This window comes from Heloderma suspectum, chromosome 1, assembly GCF_057233095.1.
Source record: "Heloderma suspectum isolate Gila_16-S chromosome 1, 16-S_ref, whole genome shotgun sequence".
Lineage (NCBI taxonomy): Eukaryota > Metazoa > Chordata > Lepidosauria > Squamata > Helodermatidae > Heloderma > Heloderma suspectum.
Window position 1 is genome coordinate 250074715 of NC_139458.1, and position 21610 is coordinate 250096324.

Sequence of the window (21610 nt, forward strand, 5' to 3'; positions counted from 1 at the left end):
TCAACAAGACCCCAAAACATAGTTGAATAATCAGATCTTAACACGGTGCCAAAATGAGGTCAGAGTTAGTGCCACATAGCCAGCCTTCTAGGGAGAGGGCATTACTTAACCAGGGTGCCACAGCCGAGAAAGCCCTCTCTTATGTCTCCAGATAAGGTACGTCTCCCAGCGGTGGGATGCGGAGGAGAGCCTCCTTGGCAGATCTCAATACTCGGGCAGGTGTATGTCTCTTTATGACAGGCATGGGTCATGGGCTGAAAAAACTAGTTCTGCCCATGCTGTGGTGGGCCATCTTAATTCACAAAATTCAGACTTTGCTGAATACTTCATTGTTAGGCAAAAGAGGGCCATCCGTGAAGTGAATGCTCCCACTGCAATGTGTTGTTTGGATACCGTGTGTGTGTGTGTGTGTGTGTGTGTGTGTGAGAGAGAGAGAGAGAGAATGGCCCAGTGCTGAGGAAGAATGGTTAGGATGCCAGCAAAAACTGGCATCAGTACAGTCACTCCACACCCCACTGTCTGCATACAAAGCATGGATTGCATCTTTAAGGATCAAGAGATAGACAAGTGAAACTCTGCTCATGCAATGGGTCTTTGGGTTCTCCAGCACAGCTTGCTGCATCTCCCCTGCCCCAACCAGCTCCTGAGTGTTGAGTAGCCTTCTAGAATGGCGCATGGATGGTGCAGAGGAATGAGGAAATCAGGAGAATCTATCAGGGCTGCCTTGCACAAGTGGAAGTGGTTTTCCGTTACAAGCCTTCATTTCCACCCCACGCCTATTTTCATTTTGTCCAGTATTTATAGCAGGGTATATTAACCCTTCTTTCACCACAGTGGAGTGGGGTGGGCACTGTCGGAATCCTGTTCTGAAACACATTCAAAAAACGGCTCGAGCACAGCATGACTCACCCTTTTCAAACTGCCTCGTGCCACTGCCTCCCATATTCCTAAGCTTGTTAAGCTAGTGTATGATTCTTGGGATGCAACCCTTTGGATAGTAAACTCTAGGTTGAGTACTTTTCTTTCTGCCCAGGGTTTTAGCCTAAGAAGCCAAAAGGCCTCATGCCCCCCAAAAAAGACAAAAAAAGCCAACCGCTGGACTCCTTGTTCATTGTAGCAGCGAACTTATTTCACAGAGTTACCAGGCCTGATAATTTACCTAAGGTGAGCAAGGGTGGCTGCAGTAAAGCTGCAGTTTAAACCTTGGTTTAAGCCTTAGTTGGGAAATCTCTCTGTCAGCATACACTGGAGGGCAGCGGCAGTGGCAGCAGGGGTGGGATGCAATATTCATTGTCCCCAATTTGGAATGTGATATTGGCACTGAGAGCATTTTTCAATGAGAAAAGGCAAAACAGGGTTGCCATTTTGTTTGGGGTTATCTAGAAGAGGCCTGCATTATACATACAGCTGCTTGTATGAGCTATAAAGGATAATTTTCTTGTATTAATGTCATAAATTTTGTAGAGCCAGCAAGGCTTCCCACTGCATAATAGCTTAATTTTTCATTCTAATAATAACTGGCTGCCAGCTGAAATGAATGGGTGAAAAAACAAACATTTCTGTTCCATGACATGATCTATGACAGATGTACCATTTTTGGAGGCCCTCGGGCAGGGTATTCCAATCCTCCCTTCTCTTTACCCAATGGCAAGAAAGAGAATTAACACCAAGAAAAGAGAGTGAACTGTAAAGGAACTCCAAGAAAAATGACACCACTATCCTCCACTTAAAACTGTAATTGGCAATCAGCCTGACTTAAAACCACATGAAACACCCCGGACATTTCAAAAGTGCTTTAAGACTATGTGCATTGTGTCTACATATAAATAAAACAATGAAAACATCTTCCTAATTCTTACAAAGTACATGTGATTTTTTGTGGATAAGCACAGACAGAAAACAACTAATTCTGGAATAATTTTACTAGACTTTCTAAAAGCAACAAGGATGGCTAGCATTCAAGAAGAGTGCGCATGTGATACTTCTGGAGTAGGTCAAAAGCAAGAAGGAAATTCTTTGCATTAAATGTTTACAATTGAGGCCTTTGCAGTGGGTAATAAGTTTTGACTGTATTGGACTGCAGAATTACCAAATAGCTTCAACTAAAGTGGCCATTACAGAAGTCAATAATTATGGTTCTCTCTGAAAGGCTACCCTATTATAGTGTGATATAAATGGGGGCGAGGGGGGTGGGAGAAAATCACCAAAGCCCTCGAGGTTCCAAAATGTGACAGAGACCCAGAAATCGGCAGCATAAACGATAGGAATGATATACAAAACTTCATATTAGGTGGATGTGAACAGCATCTTCAAATCAAGGTAAGCTCAGGAAAACATAGCGAGATTAAAAAAAAAAACAAACCCACAGGCACAGCTCTACAGTACAATGTACTGTACAGTCCAGTATGTAAAGAATGTGTGTCCAGTATTGGAAGTTGATCCTGTGTTCAGGCTCAAACACACAGTACATGGATTGGAAACACATCGTGGAGGCTGGTGGCTTCGATTTGAGTGGGGCTGTGAATCTGCTCTGGGTTTCAGTCAGAACCAGTCAGAACTCTAAAGGAACTATCCAAGGTGCTGAACTAAATCCCCCAAATAGCAGCAGCACTGTGGATAGCTCCTCTAGAGTTCTGACTGAAACCCAGAGTGGATTCACAGCCTTACTGACATCAGAGCCACCAGCCTCCCCTGGAGGCACATTCTGAATGCTCCTCCCTGAAAAAACAAACCAACCCCACACTCCACATAGAAAACTTGATATCAGGTGAAAAGATTCTAGACTAGTCTTCCCCTGACATGCTAATTTGCAGGGTTTTTTTTTTTATTTAAAGAGCAATGGCACTCCCCACTTGCAGTCTGAAATAATACAGCCCTGGGCATGGCTTACCACCCCAACAGCCAACATCTGCACTAACAAAACTTTCAGGTGAAGACTATTCTTATTTACTTGGAAGGAAGTACAACCATCTTCAATGGCTTACTGCCAAGTTAAGTGTGCACAGAATTACATTATCAGTTATACAAACACACATGGGAAAAACTAAAATGATTTCCATGCTCTCTGAACATTTCTAACATCTCCTTTAGCCTCACACTTTTAAAAATGTAAAATTTCATCCTGTATTAGAAGGAAAGGAAACATTCAAGAATTTTGTACTTAATTTTCACAGTTATTAAAAAGATAATTCTTCACTAGAGCATCAACTAGTAAGGCTCTGATTGAGTCTTCATTAATTCTTGACCATGATGCAGTATGAACTCTTTCCCATCTGGGACTTTCAAGATAACTAAACCAGAAGCCAAACTAGTTATTGAGCTGTGGTTTCAGATATTAATTCCTGCCATCAGAAAGCAAATTAAGAGTATCCTGAAGATGGATATGCCTGTCAGGAATTTTCTTCATTATATAAAGTAGACCAAAGAACACAGCCTTGAAACAGTATATTCTAACCTGTCATTTGGTGACAGTTAAACCTATAGTTCCTGACAAGTTGACCCCTTACTAGTGTGATGACTGTGTCATGTTTAACATTGTGATCATTAACACAATACCATAAAGCCATGTTTTATGATGACCACAGTCCAAAGAAGTGAGATGTGATGAGTAACACTGGCTGAACTTTTGGATTGATGCCTTTAAAAACAAAAATGCTGTTCAGCTAAACAGATTTCACATGAAAATAATAAAATTCTAGGGCTGAAATGAAGGCTGTCACCTGATTAAATCTGACTGAACCATTCATACAAATTTTAATAGATTAACCAATTAAATCTGCATAGGAATCAGAGTTTCTGTTCTAACTGCTTCACTGGAGCAGCATGTATTCTGATCTCCAAACTATTCAGAGGAAAGTATAGACCTGACAGAAAAGCCCATAGGATAGACTAACATACTACCATCTTCGTTCATGTTAGGAAACATGTAAGCTTGGCTGTACTTCTCAGCAAGAAGTAGGAAAAAGAACAGTATGTATGTTAAAGGGGGGGGGAAGCCTTTTTATTTATAAATATTTGTGATACATAAATTATGTCCACATGCCAGTAGGCAACACCATGTGGCAAATTTTGCTTATACACGCACAAGTCAGGCAGAATATATTCAGCACACTGATACAACTGCATATTATACAGCAAGCTCAGCAAGGCTAGGACACCGAATGAAAACACAAATGTAGCAGCTGCATAAATGTTTTTGGGAAAATAAAAACAACATACAGTTAGTCTTTTGCCTACTCCCACCACCTCTGATCACCTCTTATTTTAATTGAGGTTGTGACACTAAAGAGGCAATATCTCCATGAATTCGTAAGAGCATCTTTCCACAGTTTTTTTCTTTTCTAATTGCTACAGGCATGACCAGTGATGATAAAGGAAGTTCCTCAAGTTTGCTTTTACATCTTCGTTGCATTGGTGGTTTGGTTGCCATTGCTTTTTGAATTAAAACAATTCAAATTAGTTCAGTATGTCTGGAACTTTCTATAGCGCCTATGCTTGTCTATCAGACTCACTTTGCAAATTGAACTGCACTTACTTGGTTGTTGTGTGTGTATGTGTGTTTAATGGAATCACCTCAATGGTTTTAAATCACTCCTCAATGTGCAAAGTAATTTAAAATTACTGGAGTGCTTCCAATTTTTATTAGTCCTTGAATTTGGAAGTGACTCAGGGTCTTCTGGGCATGTGCAGTGCACTGTGACTTACAATTACTAAGCCCTTGCATTCTCTCTCTCTCTCTCTCTCTCTCTCAAATCTGCTGTGTTTTTCAAGGAATAGAAGCCACTGAGCTTACTGGGGCAAAGAGAGAAAGGGAGAGAGAAATCCAGTGTGAGGCACACTGTATACACTCCAAGGGTTGGATCCAGGCTTAAAGTAGACCTATTGAAATGAATGAGACTTATGTTAGTTTGACTAAACAAGTCTCATTTATTTCAACAGGACTACTCTAAGTGTAACTGAGTCTTGATCCAACCCAAACAGTCCCCATTTACCAAGGACAGGCTCCATTTTTTGGTTTCTGTTTGTGATCAATTAACAATTATTGTTTCCATTTGGCCTTTGAAGGAAATTTTGGGAACGTCTCTTAAAAATGTGTTACTGTGAATTGCTGGAGTTGCCATTCTTCAAGCTCCAATCCCCATCTCTAACCCACCTACCACCTTTCCAGCAAAAGCCAATCTACATAAACGATTTAGTGCGGAGGGAGAACAGTTTGAGGTCCTTTGCAACATATGATGTCGTCACCAATCTGCAGCCAACCAGCAACTTCCCTCTTGAAAAGCTGCATTTTCATGAAGTCCTTTTACTCTGCTGTTTTTCTTAAATACAGCTCTGCGGAAGTATGCCCTGTCCCTCTGCATTAAATCCTGGGTGTTCCTCTGTGACATGGCTGTGACCTGCCAGTGACGTGGTCAAGGGGTGGGACCACTTCTCCCCCCCGTCCCTCTTTTTCTTTATATTTGCAGTAGGGCTGCGTTCATGATAAGTAGCTTCCTTTTCCCTTTCATAATATCAGTAGCCCTGTTTCATTCACAATTGTGGAGTAGTCAGTTTATATGTAGTGCATAATAAAGAATACATAGAGCAGAAGGAGAAAGGGCAGTCATTTGCAGTGGCGATATACCTGCAACTTTGCATTGTGCGATACATCTACAACTATAGAATGCACAGAGGGGGGAGAAGAAATGGTGGCCAGCACAGGAAGGGAGCATGGACAGGGCTGGGAACAAACGTCTCCAATCACGGAATCTCTCTGGGTCACCCCTTGAGAATAATGCAGCAGTTTGCTTTTTCCATTCACAAATAGCAGCCTCATGTCTCCCCTTCAGAACAGTCCCCTGTGTGTGTGATTTTCCTGCATGGTTGTGGGGAAGAGGAGGCTTAATTCCAGTCAGGGAAGTGGAGGCAGTAGTTGCTGCTACTGACTCCGGAGTGCTAGCAGAGGGAGGCACTCCAGCCCTTTTCCTCCATGCAGGTCGTAGGCACCTCCTGTCTACCCGCCTGTCAGTCTGTCCCTGGGCTTCAATATTGCTGGTTCACAGTTGGTGGATGCGAGCGGGAGAGGTGTAGGGTAAACTATCTGGCATTACTCATCTCTTCCATTAACCTTCCCTGAGCAGTGGAGCGGGGGCGGGGGAGCAAGCCTCTCTCACTGGCTGAGCAGCATCTGTGGGATTGATGGCGTTCACTTCTACTAGCGGGACTCCTCCCATTCAACTTCAAAGTAATTAAAGTGCAGCAGATTAAAGTGCAGCTTGACCCGAAAAGTGGGTTTTAGCGGTTGTGTTTACTCTGCATTTTTTGCTTCTTGTGCTCCTGATGGACCAAAGCCAATTTCATGACAAAAATCCACATTGAACATGAAAGCACTTCACATTCGACACCATGAAGATCTGCCCCAAGGCTCTCTAGAAGTTAAATTAGGGGAGAAGTTAAATTGTATGTTGCTTCCACTTCACAGCTATGTGAAATTTACTGCTGAACCAACATTCCTTCTGCATTTTCGGGGAACAATTGGCTGGAAATCCTTCCCCCCACAAATGACCAAAATTAGAGCAGCTGAAATTATTGGCTCAGCACATGTGTGTAAAATACTTATACTAGTTTTGGGGGCACATTTTAGGGGGAGGAGTAGGGAAACTTTCCCTAAATTGTATTAGTGTTTGGTGTCCCCCAAACAGAAAGTATACATAATGGAAAAGGGCCTATCTTTTGTTGAACTCAGTGTTTCCATCGACCCCATAGGAAAAGGTAGTTCTTTAGTTGCGGTGGATATTATGTAATTAAGAAGAATTAATAACAACACAAAACTAGCACAAAACCTTTCATTTCAATGCAGCTTAAACATGGTTAAGTACAGTTACGTGACATTCAATACAGTTGGGAAGTGGGGCAGCCCCACTTCCTGACCTGAACGACCACCTTAAAATCATTGTGTGCAATACTTCAGTGACTAGTAGTTTTACATAGTATCATAGGTAACCACAAAGAAAATATTGGGTCCTTTGTGGATTTACTTGTCCTATCTTGTCACTCTGAAGAAAAAGAAAAGACATGAAACGGATCGGGGCTGTGGACTAGTTTCTTGTGAAAAATTTCCCTCCAGCTGCTGTTTGCCCCTGAAGGGGCCATTTCCTGCAAACAGCAGCTTTGAGGGCAAAAAAACCCCAGCAGCTTTGAGAGCAGCTTTGAGAGGGGCAGGTCCCTGGATCCAGAAGCATGTTCCAAATGAGAAGCCTGTGGCTGCTTTTTCTTCATAAGAGACGTGAGCAGGTTGATCATGCTTTTTAAAAATCATATATATTATAATGGGTAATTTGCCCCTTATATTTGAAGAGCTACAGGCAAGTGTTCAAATGTCCGTAGAGCTTCAAATATTAATCCTGATCTATCATCCGAACTGGTCAAGAATATAACCATTACTGGTCAAGAATACAATCTTTCCCAGTAGGTTTCCATCCCCCATCCCACCATCATCCCAAGCCAACATATAGCATTATCTTGCACCTCTTTATATTAAAAGGTAGGTTTCTATCTGCAGAGGGTGCAGTTGGGATTATGGGAACATCTACTTCATCTGAGGGCCTACATGCTCTTTCAAATGCTGCATTAAGGGCTGACTACTAGAGTAATTGCCCAAGTAATTGAAGAGGCAACATCTTAGCATCAAGTATCAGCAGTCTGCAAAGGAAATGGAAAAATTTATTGTATAGTGCTTGTTTAATATTTGATACACACAGCTTTTGTAATGGAACTGGATTCCAAGATCATTTTCCATTTGTAGCAACAAGGAGCCCGTTATTAAAAGCAATGAGACTTTAGTTTAACAAATAAGCTAATCAATGAACAAGCTGAGTTAGTTTGTTTCAAAAAAATGCTTTAATTTAAAAAAAAATACAGTAAGTCCACTCTAGTTTCCTGCTTTCAGCTGTGCTAATAAAACTTTCAGTATAGCTAATGCTGTTTAGCTAAACAAATAAGACAACTGCACCATTTCGATTGAAGGAAAAGTTTCCATTAGTGACGGAAAAGCTCTATGCCTGCGCTCAGCTAGTAATTTTCTGCAAAGCCAGCGTTACAGCTAGAAGCAGAATGGGATGTTGGAATATACTGCTTTGTTGTGATATGCTAGCTATCTCTATAATGCAGCAATCTTCCATCTGATCTGGAGCTTCTTCGTAACCACAGGTGTTAAAGATGTAAGGATCAATGACATAATGGATGTGAAGTACTTTGAACAATCTACTGTGCAATATAAATACTATGTATTGTTATTACTTTAAAAATGTATTTAATTAAAATATTTCTTAACTCGCCCTCATCCAAAGAAATCTGGGGTGATGTATAAAACTGTGAATAAAACTATTTGCACAAACATATAAATACATTTTAATAAAAACAACTAACTAGGGATTGACACACTTTTGATAAAGATGTTCCCAGTTTGCACCTTTTGGCCTGAGCACGGGCTCAAATGCAATCTACAGTCAGAGTCCATACATTTTGGAGCTTCCAGTGTGATTCACAGACTCCGCAAAATGCCTGTGGCAGCATGCATACATTTGAAAAATGTGCATGAAAAATGCACACCAACACACTTTAATCAATGGGATAAGAATACATATATTTCAAAGATGCGCACAACTGACGCATATATTTGGAAAAATATACACGGACATACAAAGCTCTGAAGTGGAATTTGTAGAACTTTGACGATTTGAATTTTGCTTGTATGCTTGTACAAGTAACCATAACAGTATACAACAACAACCAACTAAACAGACTAAAAGCACAAAAACAAACAGAACAAAATTTCCTCTAAAATACCTGGGCAAATAGGAAGGTCTTAACCTGGCACCAAAAAGATTGTATCATCATCATCTAATAGAAGCACTCATAATATGATGTCCTGGATGAGCTTTGCTCTATCGGCGTATTGCCTACAGCTGACTGAAGACAGCTCTCCAGAATCTCAAACAGAGACCTTCCCCACCCTACCTGGAGATGTCAGAGATTGATGAACCCAAGAACTTGTGCATACATTGCATGCTCCCACCCCTCCCCAAATATGTGCCACTTAGTGCTCTATCCATTTGGTGGCATGGTTTTGTTGCAACACAGTGCCTTCATTTCTCCGTCATTGTGTGCTTTCTCCTTCAACATACTTTCCCTGTATATAATTTGTAATAACTCCTATTATGCAATTTTACAGAGAAAGGTAGAGAAGAACATAACCTTTAGAATGGCTTCATTGAGAATATACCCTCCAGGGAATTAAAGTTCCAGGTTAAACAATATAGGGTGCAATCCTATGGAGATAGTTGTCAGCATCTGAACTCGGAGGCTGACGACTATCCAATGAAAGGCAGCTGAAGCATAGGGGTGATCCTTGCCTCTGTGCAGTAGCCGCCCTGCATTTTTAGCTAGACAGGCCATTTCGCCTGTCTAGCCAGAGAGCTTTGGAGTGGGATGGGGATGGGGAGACTGCATGGTGCATAGGAAGCTGCGTAAGGCAGCTTTTGCAGTCTCCTCCCCTCCCTGCCCCTGGGACCACCTCTTTTTCCCCACCTCCATGCACTGTTTCTGAGCAAGGAGACATAGCTGGTGTGGAGAGAACCGCAACAGCTACAAGGGGGTTGGGGAGGTGGCTGGGAGCGTGGTTTCTAGGAACCAAAGTTGGAGCCTTGTCTTTGAACTTGGTTCCCAGACCAAAAAATCCTATGGCCTTCTAGTGGCCATAGGATTGCTCATATAAAAACTTTGTACTTGCTCACCCTTCTCGAGTTAGTGGATTTCAGATACAGGCTAATTGGGAGGAAATGTTGACAATTGAAGAACCTCCAGAAATATTCTTAATTAAGTCATACAGTACAAGGAAGGGTTAATACTATTTGAAAGAAAAAAAAAAAACACTCTCATTCTAATAGCCAGATTACTTTGAATGTGCTGCTGGGTCAGCATTGTAATTAAGAAAATTGCCTTTAGTGTACGTGTTTGGTATTGCTATTATCATCTTTTTTCACCTTTTCAACAAGAGTAAACTACTTGAAGACGTCCCCATTTACTCTCCTTGCTTCTAGTAACCTCTGAACCCATCACGTCCATACTCTTCTAGCATGTAAGTAATGGCCTAAAGGAGTTACTTTATCATCTGGTTCAACCCTGAAGTCTTTTACGTTTTTTTCTTGACCTCTGACCCCCCCTGCTCCTGACTGTTATTTGGACAGCTATCATTAATGCTGTGTCCTGGGCAAGCACACATCGACTTAAGATCGATGGCCAAGGAGTTGAAAGCAAGATGTATTTTTTCATCTTCCTCGTGATTAAAATCAAAACCATATGAAAACATGGAACCAAGCAACTACAGGCCACATTCGCCAGAATCTGGACATCTTGCCCTTTACACAAGTTGGAAAGGGACAAACACTTCCAATCAAACAAAAATCCTGCATTTACAAAATTGGGGGCAGGGGGAGGCAGAGATCATTCCAAAATTATATAAGCCAATATCATGGATGATGATTATTCCCAAGCAAAGAGTGAATTCATGCTGAGGTTTTATAGCTGCACTTACCAGATAGCTGCCTATACTATTGGTACAGTGCTTGCGTGTGTCACCTAAGGAGCAAAACAGTCACAGATTCCTTGAAAAAAGGAGACACTGAAAGTATCGCAGGCTGAAAGTATTAAACACAGCTTTTTCATAGTCCACTCTGGGACCGTGAGAGCTGCAGTGGAGGCTGGTGGCTCCGATTTTTGTGGGGTGGTAAATCCATTCTGGGTTTCAGTCAGAACCAGCTAGAACTCTAAAGGAGCTCTCCAAGGTGCTGAACCATATCCCCAAACTAGTGAGCACTAGTGATTGCAGCACTAGAGAGCTGCCATCTGTAACATGGACATAGGGAGCTGCCTTATACCAGGTCAGACTATTTGTCCACCTTTAGCCCACTATTGTCCACTCTGACTGGCCCTGGCTCACCAGGGTCTTTCCCACCCCCTGCTACATGACTGAAAATACCAGGGATCGAATCTGGGACCTTCTGCATGCAAAGCATGTGCTCTACCACAGAGCTCCAGTATCTCCCTTGAACCACACAGTAGTACATGTGACTGCATCCAAGACTATTGCGTCTACTTATCCATTCGATGTACACCGGACAAATACATATATCACTTAAAAACTAGTAAACAGACACCATCTACACCATTCTTTCAAAATGCTTAAGACAACAGTCATGCTAGAGATAAGGTGGAGTAGACAAAGGGGTTTCCACACAGAAGTATTTCCAATTATTAGTAAAAGCAATAAAAAATAATAATAATACAAATATTAATGGTGGGGTAAGGCAGCAAATCAGAAAGAATCCTGCCTGAAACCCTCGAGATCCGCTGGCAGTCACTGTCGACAATAATGGGCCACATGGGCCATTCAGGATAAAGCAGCTTCTTACGTCCCTATGTTCCTAAAGGGGAGGTGATTCCTCATGCACGTCTGTGTCTTTGAATGAGATGTTAAAATGAGATAAGTGCATACAGGGTTCCATAACGTACATAACATTTCACAGAATACAGGGATTCAGTGAATTACAGTGTGATCCTGTACATGTCTATTCAAATATAAGTCCCACTGAGTGTAATGGGGCTTACTCTCAGGTACGCGTGCACGGACTGAGTCAATATTAGTAACCAAAGGTGATCTAAAAGTCTGCAGAAGTACCAAATCCCTTGACCCTGGTTGAAACATAAGATTAGCCATTCAAGAAAAATAACACACACAAACACCCCTGAAAAAAGGAGAAGAAAGGGCAAGATGGAAAAGGTAACTCTCTCAGCTCTTTGTCTTGAGAATGACATCAGCTGATGGAAAACCATAGCTCATCAACAGAACTGGCATTCAACTTTTTTCACTCATTATGGGTAGCATTTAGAAACTGCACTACTTATTTTCTGCAAGCAGCGATATTTAGGGCTATAACTATTTTGTTGATTGGCTAGGAAGCAGAAACATTTATTATGATAACAAATGGCTTCAGTTGACAATCATGCCAGCAAATATATTTATGACTACCATGCATATTCATATGGAAGGGAGCTAAACATAAGATGACCTTCGCCTTGCAGTTCTTGGAGAATGTCTTTCAAAACTGTGATCCTACCACTCCTACAGGTACCCTGGGGGACTCATGTACTTGGGGACACACTGGAACTCAGTCCAGCCTAGCATGCATGTGGAAAATTTGTTACCTCTCCCAATCTGGGAACCGCTCCCCACAGAGTATAGCTTCCTACTGTCTTGCTGCTGGCCTCAGAAAATGAGGACCTTCCTTATCTATTTTCTCTTGTGTTACAGTATTCATGGCCCTTTAAAATGCATTTGATCCATTGCATTTCAGATTCATTGGTGAATGTTCCAGTGTGCATGAATGAAATATTGTTTGAGGCAGAGAATCCCACATGCACCCTTCCCTGTTAATAAAAATACAATTACCATCATCTTAAATAACAAATAATTTGCTGCTCTTTCATGAAACCCAAAATTAGCTGCCTAAGGCAGCCGTCTCATTGTGCCTAATGAGTCCAAGGTTAGGAGCCTATGTCCTTAGTGTGTGTGTGTGTGTGTGTGTGTGTGTGTATGGAAAGACTGGCTAAGCACTCTAAAATCCAAATTTAATTCCTCTAGAAATCCATAGTTTTCTTCCACATCTCTGCAAGTACATATGCCAAGTAGACAAAACACAGAAAATGAGCAACAGGGTTAAAGTGGGGTTCACAGATTGAACCATGGACTGAAACAAACATTACCATGCTGTGAATCAAAGACATCATCTTCCCTGCTGGGGCATGTTCTTTTTTTACCTTATGCTAGTGCCTAATGTTGGATGCATTCCCAGAGTACTTGCACTACATCTCTAGGTCTCTCCAACACTAAAACTGCAAACTGTACACAACAGCATTTCTAATCTATGTTGCCAAGCTGAGACAGTTGAATAGTTCAGGGGAACAAATGAAAACTGGTCAATTAACGTTTCTGACATCATCCTTACATATAGTAGAAACAAAGGTGAGTATAATGTGACAACTGAGCTATGGAATTAACAGGGGAGTGCATCATGCTGGACCAGGGCTGACCTTGTCATCAGGCAGGGGTTGTATGCAATAAAGGGAACTGCTGGTGGATTGGATTTCCCCTTTCTCCCCTGCAGTGCCCCCCTAAATCTGCTCTGGAGAGTTGGGGGACCTTCCAGAGCAGATTAAGGGGGTGTGGGGGGAGTGCAATGGGTGAAGAGAATAGGGAAGTCCTATTGTACAAGTGGACTCATGTGAAGGTTGGATCCAACCCAGAGTGTGGTGGCCATCTGAGGCAACTCATTTTGGATGTCATGAAAGGGAAAGAAGCTATTATTGGTACTTTTATTATGTAATTTTTACTTCCAGGGAGGGGAAGAGGTACTTGTGGGATTTTCTGCCTCAGGTGCCAAAATTATTTGACTGGCTTTGGATACTGTGCATCTTGACTTGGTGGGTGGGTTGGGTAATGACATACCATTTGCTGTTCCACCTCTGGGCTTGGGCAGCAAAATGTCTAGCGCCCATCAACTCTGGGGAACTCTCAGCCTGATACATTCAGCCAGATTGGTGCTGGGAGCTTCTGTGGAAATAGCAGCTTGGATTCTAAGTTATTGCTCTGTCAACAGAAGGTACCATACCACTCATGGAAGGGCTCCTTCTGTGAGGGCTCCTCTCCCTTCTTTGAACAGACGTTGGTTCCATTCACAGAGTAAACCGCCCAGCTTCAGGCCAGTTATTTCCCAGGCTCCTCCCTTTGATCAACAAGGCCAAAGTCTGTCTTATAGCCTCCTTCTGTGATTACTTTGATCCCAGCAAAGTGTGCCCGTTTATAGTTGCAGCTACCTATGTCCCAATCCTGAAATGGAAAACACTGGGATCTTTAACCTGCTGAGGAAGATGCCCCTTCTCAGGGCAGTTGCTTTCATTCCAATTTGCTACACAGATTAATAACAACAACAACAGCGACAACAACAACGGGCTCACTATTCACTGAACCATTAGTTAAGGAACACATTAAAATGTATAATAAATTATGGAGAGAGATCTAACAGAAGCAAATACATGCTTCCTATTGAGCCCAATGCCTGGCAATCAGACCTATCAGTGACTGACCATCCTGGCTTTGTTCAAAATCCACTTGTCAATTACAGCCCTTAACCTGCAAACAAAATAGCTTTAGAAGTTTTATCTATCATTGTCCCCATGACCTTTCTAGCTGTGGGTAGACAGGTGAACAATAGGTAGTTAAAAGAAGGCATCTGTCCCCAGGGGAAATGTGTTCTGATGGAGATATGTCTGGCAAATCAGGGTCACACTGACTATGGTCCTTTACTATCAAGATCCCCAGGGGTATAACTAAGGATTGCTTCTTTATAACATTGCGTTCTGGGCTTTAGGTTTCTCACCTGTACACTGTTTAGGGTTTTGGACACTTAACTTCGCTGTTGATAACTGATATCTAGGGATGCTGGAGAAATTTGAGATGGAATAAAATGAGCTCGGATTTCTAAGAATCTGACCTGTGAAATCTGCTGCTGAGCGACCCTCTCAGGTCAAGCGGAGTCCATGGACTTTCAGATTTTTTTTTTTACTTTCCCAAACTTTATGCATATTTATTTATATGAAAATACGCAAGTTTCTGCTGAAGAAAAGTGGAATGGAACGGGAAACAATAAGCTAAATGTTATGTACTAAGGTAAATTATGTAAATTGTTGCTAAATTACTTATGTAATTATTTGCGTATTTTTCCACATGACAAAAAAGATCTGTCTGTGAGCGGATGATGGCACAAAAGGTGCCTGACAATCCATGAAACACAGGCAGAGCAGATTTTACACAGTGTGTACATTCCTACTGATATCTCAGTCTCTTACTTAACAGGATGATGCCAGGTTCTGGGCAATCCACCCAGCTGTACTTTGGGCATCTTCCTCCATTTTGGCTCCAGTACTGATAGAGATCACTTTCAGGGCATCTTACAGGGCATCAGTTTTAGGGCCTCTTACAATATTATTTTGTACTTGGGTGCACATCAATCATTCCTGTCAGTAGCAGCTCTTAAAAAGAACATGTAAGTAAAAAAGAAAGTGAAATTAAATTACTGATAAGTTTTCTTATTTGAACAATACTCAGTTCCCACTTCAGGCATCTGCATCAGTAGGACTTATGATAGTTGGCCTTGGAAGGAAATGAGGACATGACTAAGCTCAGTTTCGAGACTGAGACCAAAGTGAGGAGGGTTCTTCTTTTCATGAGTGTTTGCAACGTCACTGAAAAGTGTCCCCCCCTCAGTGATTTTTTTGGGAGCAGGTTTTGCATCAAAAGAGAGTGAAAGTGTAACCTACACAGAATGAGGACAGAGATACGATTTGCTGAGATCACTCATGTGACTAGTTGAGCAAACATTGATCTCACTCTCAGTCAGCTTCACTTGCTCTTAGTGACACCACCACATAGCCCAATTTGATTAGCAGTGTAGTGCTGTGATGCCAACATGTCCTGTTTTGGCCAGGCTTCCAGCTCACAAGGGAAGTGGACTGTAACAATGGCACTTAGGTGTAGGACAGCGTTAATAATAATAATAATTTCAATTTATAACCTGCCCATAGGAGGTGTACAAAGTTAAAAAGAATTTAACAAAAATATATATCTAGCAATAAAAACAATACAGCATAAAAACAGTATATAACACTCAACAAAGAGGAACAACAGTTCTAAAAAGGGAAGCCCTGCCATAATAATAGAGTCTTTAACGCCCGCTTAAAGACCTTCAATGAGGCCAGCAGGTGCATTTCAACTGGCAGGTCCTTCCACAACTGAGGGGCGGCAAAGGAAAGGGTCCCCCTGCGTGTGGCTGCCAGTCTCACATTAGGCAGCCACAGCAGAGAGCCCTCAGAGGACCATAGGTGGCGGACTGGGATGTACGGCAAGTAAGGCAGCAGGTACAGTAGAGTTTGGCTTAGACAGGGCAGACTGCGAAGAGTGAGAACCTTCAACAGGTCACTGTGAGAACACAAGCTGAAGTATTTTTACCCACTGAAGGAGAGCTGTTGCTTCAGCAAAGAGGCCTTCTGAAGGCTAGCCAGCCTAGTGCTGCTATTGGCTCCATCCCCTCTGAGGAGCTTCTGTGCCCTTAAAGGGCTATTGCATGGCTCTATAGCTGCTGATTCTCACAGCATAGGGGTGATGGTGGCTGCTCTGGAAGTGAGCCTTCTGAACCTGAAGAGTCTGATAAAGCAATGTCCTCTAACCTGAAAGGACTTGTAGTGGGGGATGGTGACTCTTTACCTCCTCCCCATGCATCTCCCTCTCTGTGCTTGAGTGTGCGCTGAGTCCAGGGAACATGACAAATATGTTCACTACATGATTCCTGATTGGCTGGGATCACTCTGTGAAAGAGGCAGAAGTCCTAATTAGAAACAAAATTGTGCCAATACAGAAGAAGAGTTGAGAATAAACAACAGTGCACCAGAATTAAAAAGGTGATCATTAAGAGTATTTGGGGGCTATTTGTTTTGCCCCTTCCCAAAAGGTATGTCTTCAGCCCCTAAATTGAAAGAAGAAGTAGACATTTGGTGCAGCCCTTCCTTGGAATTTCTAATAATATTCATTCCACACTTCCATAGTAATTTTACCTTTTACCTTTCCAGACCAAGAGGTTTTTACTCAACAGAATCAGTGTCCTAACTATGTGGGAGATGATAGGCAGATCATTAAGGGGACCATCACAAAATTCAAGGAGCTCCCCACTGCATTCTGTGCCCCCTTATAAATAGATCATTGCATAATTTAACTTCAAGAGAGTTACTTTCATAGACAATCATGTATTTAATACATATATTACTCATCTTTCTACCATGGTACCAAAGAAGATGCAAATGAACAATAAACTTAAACAAAAACAATGGAGATGACAAGGATCACATAAGCCACCTTATGGGTGGCTTGCAAGAGGAAAAATTGGGTTTCTTGCAAGAGGAAAAATTATAAATGAAATAAACAAACAAACAAATAAATTGTTGTTGTTCAGTCGTTCAGTCATGTCCGACTCTTCGTCACCCCATGGACCATAGCACACCAGGCCTTCCTGTCCTGCGCTCTCTCCTGGAGTGTGCTCAAGTCCATATTCATTGCATCAGTGATGCTATCTAGCCATCTCATCCTCTGCTGTCCCCTTCTCCTTTTGCCTTCAGTCTTTCCCAGCATCAGGGTCTTTTCCAGAGAGTTTTCTCTTCGCATTAGGTGGCCAAAATATTTCAGCTTCAGCTTCAGTATCTGTCCTTCGACTCCTTCCAAGGAGCACTCATGGTTGATTTCCTTTAGGATGGACTGATTTGACCTCCTTGCAGTCCAGGGGACTCGTAAGAGTCTTCTCCAGCACCACAGTTCGAAAGCATCGATTCTTCGGCGCTCAGCCTTCCTTATAGTCCTGCTCTCACAGCCATACATTGCTACTGGGAAAACCATAGCTTTGATTATGCGGACCTTTGTCGGCAAGGTGATGTCTCTGCTTCTCACTATGCTGTCTAGGTTTTCCATAGCTTTCCTCCCAAGGAGCGAGCGTCTTTTAATTTCATGGCTACAGTCACCATCTGCGGTGATCTTGGAGCCCAAGAAAGTAAAATCTGTCACTGCTTCCATTTCTTCCCCTTCTATATGCCAGGAAGTGATGGGGCCAGATGCCATGATCTTCGTTTTTTTAATGTTGAGTTTCAAACCAGCTTTTGCACTCTCCTCTTTCACTCTCAACAAGAGGCTCTTTAGATCCTCTTTGCTTTCTGCCATTAGGGTGGTATCATCTGCATATCTGAGGTTGTTGATAATTCTCCCGGCAATCTTAATTCCGACCTGTGATTCATCCAAACTGGCGTTTCTCATGGTGTACTCTGCATATAAGTTAAATAAGCAGGGCAACAATATCCCAATTTTGAACCAATCAGTTGTTTCATGTCTGATTCTTACTGTTGCTTCTTGACCCTCATACAGGTTTCTCAGGAGACAGGTAAGGTGGTCTGGTGATACCCCCATCTCTTTCAGAATTTGCCACAGTTTGTTGTGATCCACACAATCAAAGGCTTTAGCATAGTCAATGAAGCAGAAATAGACGTTTTTCTGGAATTCTCTTGCTTTCTCCATGATCCAGCGAATGTTGGCGATTTGATCTCTAGTTCCTCTGCCTCTTCGAAACCCAGCTTGTACTTCCAGTAGTTCTCGGTTCGCATACTGCTGAAGCCTAGCTTGTAGGATTTTGAGCATCACCTTGCTGGCATGTGAAATGAGTGCAATTGTACGGTAGTTTGAACACTCTTTGGCGTTGCCCAACACCTTCTAGAACTAACACCAACCCCCCCCCCCAAAATAAATAGCCAACAATAAAATGGATGAGTCTGTGAGACACAAATTTGTAGGACTGATATAGTGACTACTTTAAGATTTAAAAACATATTCTATCTCATTCTTAAGTTTAAAACATTTCTTTAAATGCACAGGAACCATTCAAAGTTTGATTATTTCAAGACAATACAGTGCATGGTCCATGTGTGAAGCAGGTGTGTGTAGGATCATTTTACAAAAGGGGTCAATGATCTGAAAATATAAGGGAAAACACAGACATTCTACCACAGAAATCATTTTCAGTTCTTCATGACAGAAGCGTGATATATGACTGTCAGGGGAAAAAAGACAGCCCCCCCCCCCACACACACACCTCAAAAAACATTTAATTCCTTACAGGCTGTGATTGTACGTCCTACTATACAACTAAGAATTTTTTGAAGCCTTTATTTTTGGTCTAAATTTCTTGAATTGCATTTGTAATTAAAACTGCTGAACACATGTAGCCCTTTTTATTGTAGTTATTTTCAATAACTATGCAGAGTTGGTAGCAATGGCAGCATGATTTCTTGCTGATAGCACAGGTACAGGCTGGAAAGAACTCAACTGAGTATCAGCATCAGCACATCTTCTTAAGACTATGGCTGTTCTTCTTTTGCCACTAATATATATTTTATCCTCTTCCAATTCTGATGCCCTTCTACAGTCTAACTTTCTTCCCTTACTCAATACTTGTATATATCTTTTTCAAACTGCTGATATAATGCACACAAGCCATTAATTAAACCATGTGGTGTCTGGTTTGAATTGCTTCCTTTGGCAGCACTCTCTCCCCTTCTCCCTCTGCAAGCAGGTGTTTGTCTGGAGTATCCTACCATCTTCTAACCACACCACTATAAAGTCACCAAGGTGAGAGTTTGCATTGAACTGGTGTGGTCAAACTTAATTCCTCCACCTATGGGATATACTCCAATTGAAGTCCATCCTTCAAGGAGGCTGTTGCCCTAAGGAGTACTTTAAAGGGACTAACATACAGAGGCTGAGCAGACCTTCTTGAACTCAGTGGCACTCACTTCCAAGTAAGCATGCATAAAATCAGTTGCAGAAGGCTACCAGAAATAACGAGCTTTGGTCATCAGCTGCAATACTATCAGAAGTTTCTTTTTTTCTGCCCCCAAGTCGCCAGACCATGGGAGTGTTAGTTCGTAGGTGCAGGCTGCAGCAGGCAAGCCACCAGAAATGATGTCATCATGACAGAACATGCTGCTATCTTTGTGTGATGCTTTCCCTCTGCCATTTCCTGCTCAACCTAAAAGCAAGAAAAGACCTTAAGGACTATCAAATGTATTGTGGCCTAAGCTTCAGTAGACTTGAGTCCATGTTCACAAATGCATGAGGTCTTATCCTCAGTTGATAGGTATATCGGTGTAGGACAGGTGGGCAACCTAACTGGTGCGAAGGCCACATTGTCCCCCCACCCCTGCAACTAAGCCGGTGAACCAGATGGCATCAGTTCCTAAAATGGGGCTGCATATCGAAGCCCCACCATTCCCATGGCATCATCCAGTCCCACCTACTTTTCCTTTTTCCATGCAGAAAGAGGCATGGAGCTCCTGCAAGTGCTGTCTGAGTCAGGTGCTTCTTTCCCACACCACTCACATCCCAAGAGTGCAGGTATATGCCCCTTAATTCACCTATGCTTCATGGAACCAGAAAGCTACCTATCTGTTTATATACAATGCTGACACCTGCATGAGTCCTTTAGCTATGGGGGTTGGGCACAAGTAAAATAATATATAAAAGTAATGTAATATAAAACCACCGTTTGTATCTAAAGTAAGAACTTTGCATGTATTTATAGTACATGACACAGAGGGATAGAATTCTACCATTCCTCTGTAGACTCTGTTTAATAAGAACTGACTAGAACCAACTGTTTAAGAAGGCGATCTCCTTTATTTATTAAACTAATTGCTCTCCTTTTATTTATCAGACTAATTGCACCACTTTGCCAATGGGAATTGCATTACCACTATTACCCCTTAATCTGAGTCCTGAGCACCATCTTCAGTGTTTTAGTTCAGTAATTTGAAAACCTTCTGCTGTGTTATTGCTGCACAATGCATTATTACCATCATAAACAAAATATTGTGGTTTCTAGATCATAAAAACAGTAGGTAGGTGATGAGAGCTCAGAATATAAAGTTGACATTACATCATCATAGTTCCTAACTCTCTCCCCTTAAAACCCCCTTCACAAGTACATTTCCTAGTAGATTGGTATTTCTTAATGGAAAGGGGAAGAAGTTATATACCAGAATGGTTTGCATAAAGGTTCAAATGTAGTATGTTAATTTTGTAACAGGGAAAATTACTATTGATACTATAAATATATGCTATTAAGCAAATATTTCCTATTAAGCCAGTGTTTGGACATCATGCAAAAACATAAATTAGCAAGTTGAGAACAGGCTCACATGTTCTCCCCCACCCCTACCCTACTCCACCCCTACCCACCCCTCTCCTACTCCAGTGCAACTGGTTTTGAAGCTTTTGCTTCCAATTTCAGTTACTCATAGCATGTCACCTGAACCCTAAACTATTGTTGTTGTTCAGTCGTTCAGTCGTGTCCGACTCTTCGTGACCCCATGGACCATAGCACGCCAGGCCTTCCTGTCCTGCGCTCTCTCCCGGAGCGTGCTCAAGTTCATATTCATTGCATCCGTGATGCTATCTAGCCATCTCATCCTCTGCCGTCCCCTTCTTTTGCCTTCAATCTTTCCCAGCATCAGGGACTTTTCCAGGGAGTTTTCTCTTCGCATTAGGTGGCCAAAATATTGGAGCTTCAGCTTCAGTATCTGTCCTTCCAATGAGCAGTCAGGGTTGATTTCCTTTAGGATGGACTGATTTGACCTCCTTGCAGTCCAGGGGACTCGTAAGAGTCTTCTCCAGCACCACAGTTCGAAAGCATCAATTCTTCGGCGCTCAGCCTTCCTTATAGTCCAGCTCCCACAGCCATACATTACTACTGGGAAAACCATAGCTTTGATTAGACGGACCTTTGTCGGCAAGGTGATGTCTCTGCTTCTTACTATGCTGTCTAGGTTTTCCATAGCTTTCCTCCCAAGGAGCAAGCGTCTTTTAATTTCATGGCTACAGTCACCGTCTGCGGTGATCTTGGAGCCCAAGAAAGTAAAATCTGTCACT